Below are 6,599 nucleotides of genomic sequence, written 5' to 3'. Positions count from 1 at the left end.
TGGACCACAGCTGACCCTCCAAGAGGTTTTCAGAGGTTGGAAATCTCATGGGAAGAGATTGCCTTTCCTTCTCCTGCAAAGCAGCTAGTGGATTTCAACCCCGCCTTTAAGTTGACAGCACAACTCCGTAAGCACTAGGCACCAGAGCTCCTGTCAGCCAGAAGTTAAAGCTGTCCCCAAAGCCCAGTTTTTCCACGCTGCTATACCACTCCATCATCTCTAACATCAACTAGTTTTACTCCCTCAGCCCCTTTCTACTTGTTTCTGTCTTTGGGTTCTGTAATTCACTGAAATGGCTCACAGTTGTGGAAATGGTTGTGGAAACTGGCAAATCCCAAATCCATGAATCAAGCTTCAGTCTGGAGAGTTCAGCTGATCTATGTGGCTGAAAGGGCTGCTACCGAGTGACAGGCAACTTGGCCTATGAGGCGGAAGTAGCTCAGCTTACATGGAAGCTGGGAGCTGGCTCTGGAGGTGGTGGCGGTCCAGCTTGTGAAGTGGCAGCCAGCTGCACTCAATGGTACATGAGGTTTTCATGGCACCACATTGCAAAGTGGCTGAATCAGATCAGGTCAGAGCAAAAAGTGTCGAACCTTGCCAGAGCTTCCCTCTATCTTGACTAAGTAAGGATGGGGCCTTGGGTCATACCTTCTTCTAAGTAGGAACTCAAGGTACATCCTACCTTAATCTTGCCTCATTAACACAACAGACAATCCCTGCCACACACGGCCATGCAGAGAGGCTAGGATTTATAGTATAGCACAAAATGGCAGAAAGGGTCATAGTAAATAATTCACTAAAAAAGAAAATATATCAGTGAGTCAGAACTCCTAGTTGACCCTCAAGCAGATTTTAAGAGATTTTACACCTAACAACAATAACAGCATAGAGAGAGCTACATTGGCCTAGTGGACAGAAAGCTATGCTACTAAGCCCAAGGTGGGTGATTTTAATTTGCGGCCCTCAGGTCTCATTCAAATTGTTTTTCTGTCAAACATTCTTCTAGGTGGTATAGCACTGGTCTGTGCATTGCTGTACAGAGGTAACTCATGGTTGCTGTGATGCTGAACACAGTGACACTGATGTGCCAAATATGATAATGGTTGCCGATGGTGGACAATGTTTGGTGGAGCTCTACAATTAAAACAAGCTTGGAAGCAGGAGTGGCATCCGCTTCCGAAATGGCTTGCCTCTGGAAACTCAATGAACAATGCTCAGGCCTTTCATTCACAGGGTTGCTATGAGTCGTCTACGACTCTATGGCACCCAACAACAAACACAACAACATACATCACACGGAAGGATATTGCCCACCTTTCTCCCTTGGAGCTGCTGGTATATTTAAATAGCCAGAGAGGTATCCCCTTTGGGTTAGCATAACTCCCTATGAACTATGAGCTCTCCCAGAGCTCCGTATATAACTCACAGCACTGTGAAATATTACTTGAATGAGTAATAATATGTACTTGGAATGTTGTGGCATGCCTCAGTTAGCTGAAATCCTTCAGATGAGTATGACTACCAAAGAAAAGATCTGAATTACCAACCTGAAATGGATTACGAGCAGCACATATTTCCAGATTTTAATTTCCCAATTAGAAAAGTGAATACCCCACCCCCAAGAGTCCATACAGCATTAAAACAATTTCTTTGACATTAAACTCTGATTTCAAAGAAAAAACCAAAATAATCAATGAAATCTCTGTAAGGTCCCTCCCAAAGTCTGGGTTTGAGTCCATCTTGGATCACAATGCCAGAAGAAGACAGTTACTTCTCAGTCTACAGCAGCCTTCTTCCCGCACATTCATGGCACCATTTCCTCAGCCCCTACACATTGTGCATACTTTTTGCTTTGATAGAGGCAGAGCTTGGCCGACAGTGGCTTGGAGACGTGTGGTGGCCATTCTCCCAGCATGATTTTTTTTACTCAGATTATTGAGGAATCGGCTAAGGGTTCTGCATATTATTTGTCATTTTATGTGTGTTTGTTTTTTTTAGCAAAAGCTTACAAATTGTATTGGTTTCTCACTTAATCATTCATATACATCATATTCTTTGTCTTTGTCTTGACCTTAATATAAAACATTTTACTTCTTTTCATAAAACAGGATATTGTCCTTTTGCCCCAAGCTTTGACTCACCAATAAAGTCCTGAGTTCATTACTGGGTCACTGGCAGTTTAGGAACTTTTCATTTTTATGTACATAGACAGCTTCTAATGCTCTCTACTGTGTGATTACAAAGGAATATTTTCTCACACAGTGTTTTGGCTCTTGATCAAAAGGCTAAGACATGACTTCAAAACCTTGACTCAGACTCATACAATAGGCCCTGCGTTTTGGGGATAAACCAACACTGGAGCCTTTCCTGTTACTTCTTAGATACCTGGCAACAAGTCAGAGCAGTGACTTACCAACCCTTGATGTGACCAGTCTGGAAAGTATTTTTCTATTACTAGAAATGCTGTAGTAAGAAGTCCCTGGGTGACACAAATGATTAAGCATTAATTAGACTACTAGCATTCTCAGTAAATATTTTCACTCACTAAAGATGCTTTGGAAGAGAGCTTCCAACATCATTGACAACACAATGCAGCAGTTCTACTCTGAATACACAGATCATTATGAATACAAAATTGCTCTAAGTCCACTGATAGCAGAATTAAACAGTCACATTATATGCAAATTTGTATTGCATAAACATGAAACAAAGACACCTAAAAATATCAATAAAGTCTTATTTTGTATAATATTTTAAATACTGAAAGTTACTAAGAATAAAAGCAAACCATTAAGAATGGATAGCTTCAAAATGGGCAAGCCCAGTGAGTTGAAGATTGTGTTTTCTAGACTCCACTTGACAATGGCATTTCAGAAGGGAAGCTGAAATGTCCTATTCTTTCAGATTAAGATTACCCTTGGGCAGCCTGTGTTTTCAAAGATGTAGTCAATCTGACGCCTGTGCAATCATCAGGTAAGGTCTATATGTATAGTCCCATTTGTGTGTGTGGTTTTAAAAAGTATTTGTAATAAAGAAATCATTGTACAAAATCCAATTATTTGATCTATATTGTGTTCCTCTATTGTTCACAGAATTTTTGAAGGCTTGTTATTTCTGAAGTAGATAGCCAATTCTCCTTCTTAATCTGTCTTAAAAGAATCATTGGAGAAGCTCAATATCAGCCGTCAAAACAAGACTAGGTAATTGTTAGTACCATCCATTACTCATGTGCAAGTTCAAACTGAAGCCGAAGGAAACTAAAACAAGCCCATAAGAACCAAAATATGACCTTGAGTCTATCCTACCTGAATTTAAAAAAAAAAACCAAAATCAACTATCTCAATAACAAGTTTGAGGCATTGAACACTAATGATTGAAACCCAGATAAATTGTGTAATGAAATGTAAAATATCATCCATGAAGAAAGTGAAAAGGGAGAAAGAAAGAAAAGACAGGGGAGAAAGAAAAGCCCAAAATGGGTGTCAGAAGAAAATCTGAAAATTGCACCAGAAAATAGTGAGGCCAAAACAGCACCAGAAAATAGTGAGGTCAAAACAAAAGGAATACATGTTGAAGTAAAAGAGATTAACAGATGATTTCAAAGGACATCTTGAGAAGACAGAGCAAAGTATTATAAACAAATGTGCAAAGAACTAGAGTTAGAAAAGAAAATAATTGACTAGATGTTTTTCAAGCTGAAGGAACTGGAAAAAAACAAATTCAATTCTCTAGTTGCAATATTGAAGAATTCAGCAGGCAAATTTCAATGATGCAGGAAGTGTCACAGAAGATGGAATGGATACAGAGTCACTGTACCATAGAAACAATTGACAAATTTATTTCAAGAAGTCCCATATGATCAATACCAATGGGAAGGAAGGAAGAAGTTCAAGCCTCACTGAAGTCATTGGCAAAAATAAGGTCCTAGGGGAGGGAATAGAGAAAGAGAGGATAGATAATGAAGACTGCATTAGAACACATGACGGGAAGAACTGTCTGAAAGAAATATACGATTATGCATTATATGTATGAAGATGATCTGGAACAAGGGGTCCACTGAGGCGTGGGATTAGGGAGGGGGAGGAAAGGAGGCACAAAATGTGCAACAATGAATAAATAAAATAAAAATATAGGGTCCCAGGAATTAATGGGATGTCATTGACATGTTTTAGCAAACAAAGGTAGCACCTGGCCAACTAACTGGAAGATATTTATCTTTTTTCCCCATTCCCAAAAAAAGGGGCTCTAACAAATGTGGAAATTATCAAGCAATATCACTAATATCACATGCAAGTAAAATTTTGCTGAAGATTACAAAAAATAGATGATGTAGTAACATCAACAGAGAACTGCCAGAAACTGAAGCTAGATTTTTTTGGGGGGAGGGGCACTAACTGAAGGCAACAGTTGTTTATTGAGTGCCGATATATTATTCAAATACGTGGGACACATCAGAGAGCAAACAGATCCCTGCCCTCACGGAGTATACATACAGTCTAGCATTTCCCACTTCACTTGCACACTGACCTGGGCAAGTCTGTAACTCTCTGTGCCTCAGCTGCCAAATGGGAGGAATATGCAGAATCAGCACAGACCATGGATGACAGGCTTGCTGTTCTGTAGATGCCAAACAAGACCCTTACCCCTCGCCCTAGCCTGTCTCTTAGGCAAGAAATAGGGTTGGATGTTGATTTTTAATAGAAGAGAACACTGGGGATAGGGGGTTGGAGCTGGATTGTCTGCTGTGCGATGGTGGTGGTAGAAGGGCTGTGCAGGGCCAATGATGGCTACACAAATTGTTGATGCTGCTGCTGCTGCTGTTTCTTGGTGGCTGCCTTGCTGGCTAGGTCCTTGGCCTTCTCTATAGCTGCCAGGGCTGTCTCTCTTGCCTTTTCCTTGGCTTCCTTAGCAGTTTCAACAAGTGTCTTAGAAGGGGATTCACCTTGTAGCTTGGCCAAGATGTATTCAAAACCCTTCATAGTCTTGGTCACATTGCTTTTAAATGGAACCAGACCAAATTCCTGTACAGCTCTGGTGACACCAAACAAGCTAGAGGAGAACCAGGCTTCTCAGCGGATTTTGGTCCAACCACTGTTATCAGAGTTCACACAGTAAACAGCGTTCCTCCACCACCATCAGCCGGGCATGGTTGATGTTCCAGGTGAAGGTGGTCATGGTCTGTTTCTGTGGGTCCACAATAGAGCCCTCCAGGATGTACACCGAGTGAGCAACATTGACAGGAAACAATCGCTCAGCTCAGCGGGGCATCCTGTTGGTCTGGGTCAGGAGTCTCTGGGACAGGAGTTTCTGGTCAGGGGTAACCTCCTGCCTGGTGTACTATGTCTTCCGTCAAGACATGTTTGCTGTAGGGATTCAGGTACCGCTGTCAGAAGGCGGCGAACACTTGGTCCCAGGAACTCCAGAGCACGCTCTGGCCCAGGAAATACTTCCCCATTGTCCCGGCCGGGAAGGGCTCAACACTCGTGAAGCATTAGGAGTGTGGGCAGGGGGCACTTGGAGGCTGGGCCAGAGCTCGGCGCCCGCCCGCCAGGCTCGCTCAATCACCACTGTACCCTGTCCAAGCTTCTGTTGCCACAAGGAATGGTTAGGGGTGTTCCACTTCTGGCTGAAGCTTGAGTTTGAAGAGATTGCACCACGAGGTATGTCATTGCTGATGTCGGATGGATCTTGGCAGAAAGCAGAAAATACCAGAAAAATGTCAATTTATATTTGTTTACTGTCAAAATTATTTGACTATGTAGATAATAATAAATTGTGGATAACACTGAGAAAAATGGGTATCCCAGAGCACAGGATTGTGCTCATATAAATATTATACCTAGAACAAGAAATAGTTGTATAAACAAAACAAGGAAACACTGCATTGTTTAAAATCAAGAAAGGTGTGCATTTGGGTTGTATCCTTTTTCTGTATGTTGTTGTTCAGTGCCTTCACCCTTATTCATTATTCAATTTTCAGATACATAGGAAGCAAATGAAAAGATCATTCATGGTTTGAATCAGGCACACCTTAATATCTTTTTTTAAAAAAAATTTATACTTATTTATTTACAGTTTGAATACATTGTTTTTCACAAAAGATCCTTTGCATTTCCTTCACCTCACCCACCCATCAAATTGTGCAACCCTATAATCTGTATGCAGAACAGATCATCTGAGACACTGGGCTGTACGAGGAGGAATGTGGCATCAGGATTGGAGTCATCAACAACCTGTGTTATACGGATGATGCAACCCTGCTTGGTGAAATTGAGGAGGACCTGAAGTGCTTGCTGTGGAAAGTTAAGGACTGCAGCCTTCAATACGGATTGAAGCTCAACATCAAGAAAACAAAGATTCTCACCACTGGGTTGATTGGCAGCATCAGAATGGATGGTGAAGAGATTGAGATAAACAGTTTTAGTTTACTTGGTTCCACAGTCAACATTCTTGGTACCAACAACCAGGAAATCAAGAGAGAAACTGCACTGGGAAAGTCAGCTGTGAGGGACCTCTCAAGAGTACTGAAGAGCAACAACATCAGGCTGGAGACTAAGTGCTCCTGATCTAGGCTATAGTCTTCACAATTATGTGCTATG

General features: G+C 41.5%; 1 pseudogene; it reads right to left on the bottom strand.

The window, feature by feature from the left end:
- Window positions 1-4,787: 4,787 nt before the first annotated feature.
- Window positions 4,788-5,455, bottom strand: LOC102852374 (annotated as a pseudogene).
- Between the last annotated feature and the right edge of the window lie 1,144 nt (window positions 5,456-6,599).

The sequence above is a fragment of the Elephantulus edwardii genome, unplaced genomic scaffold (assembly GCF_000299155.1).
Source record: "Elephantulus edwardii isolate Elephantulus edwardi_28Jun2011 unplaced genomic scaffold, EleEdw1.0 scaffold00071, whole genome shotgun sequence".
NCBI lineage: Eukaryota > Metazoa > Chordata > Mammalia > Macroscelidea > Macroscelididae > Elephantulus > Elephantulus edwardii.
This window is presented reverse-complemented; position numbering and strand designations above follow the sequence as displayed.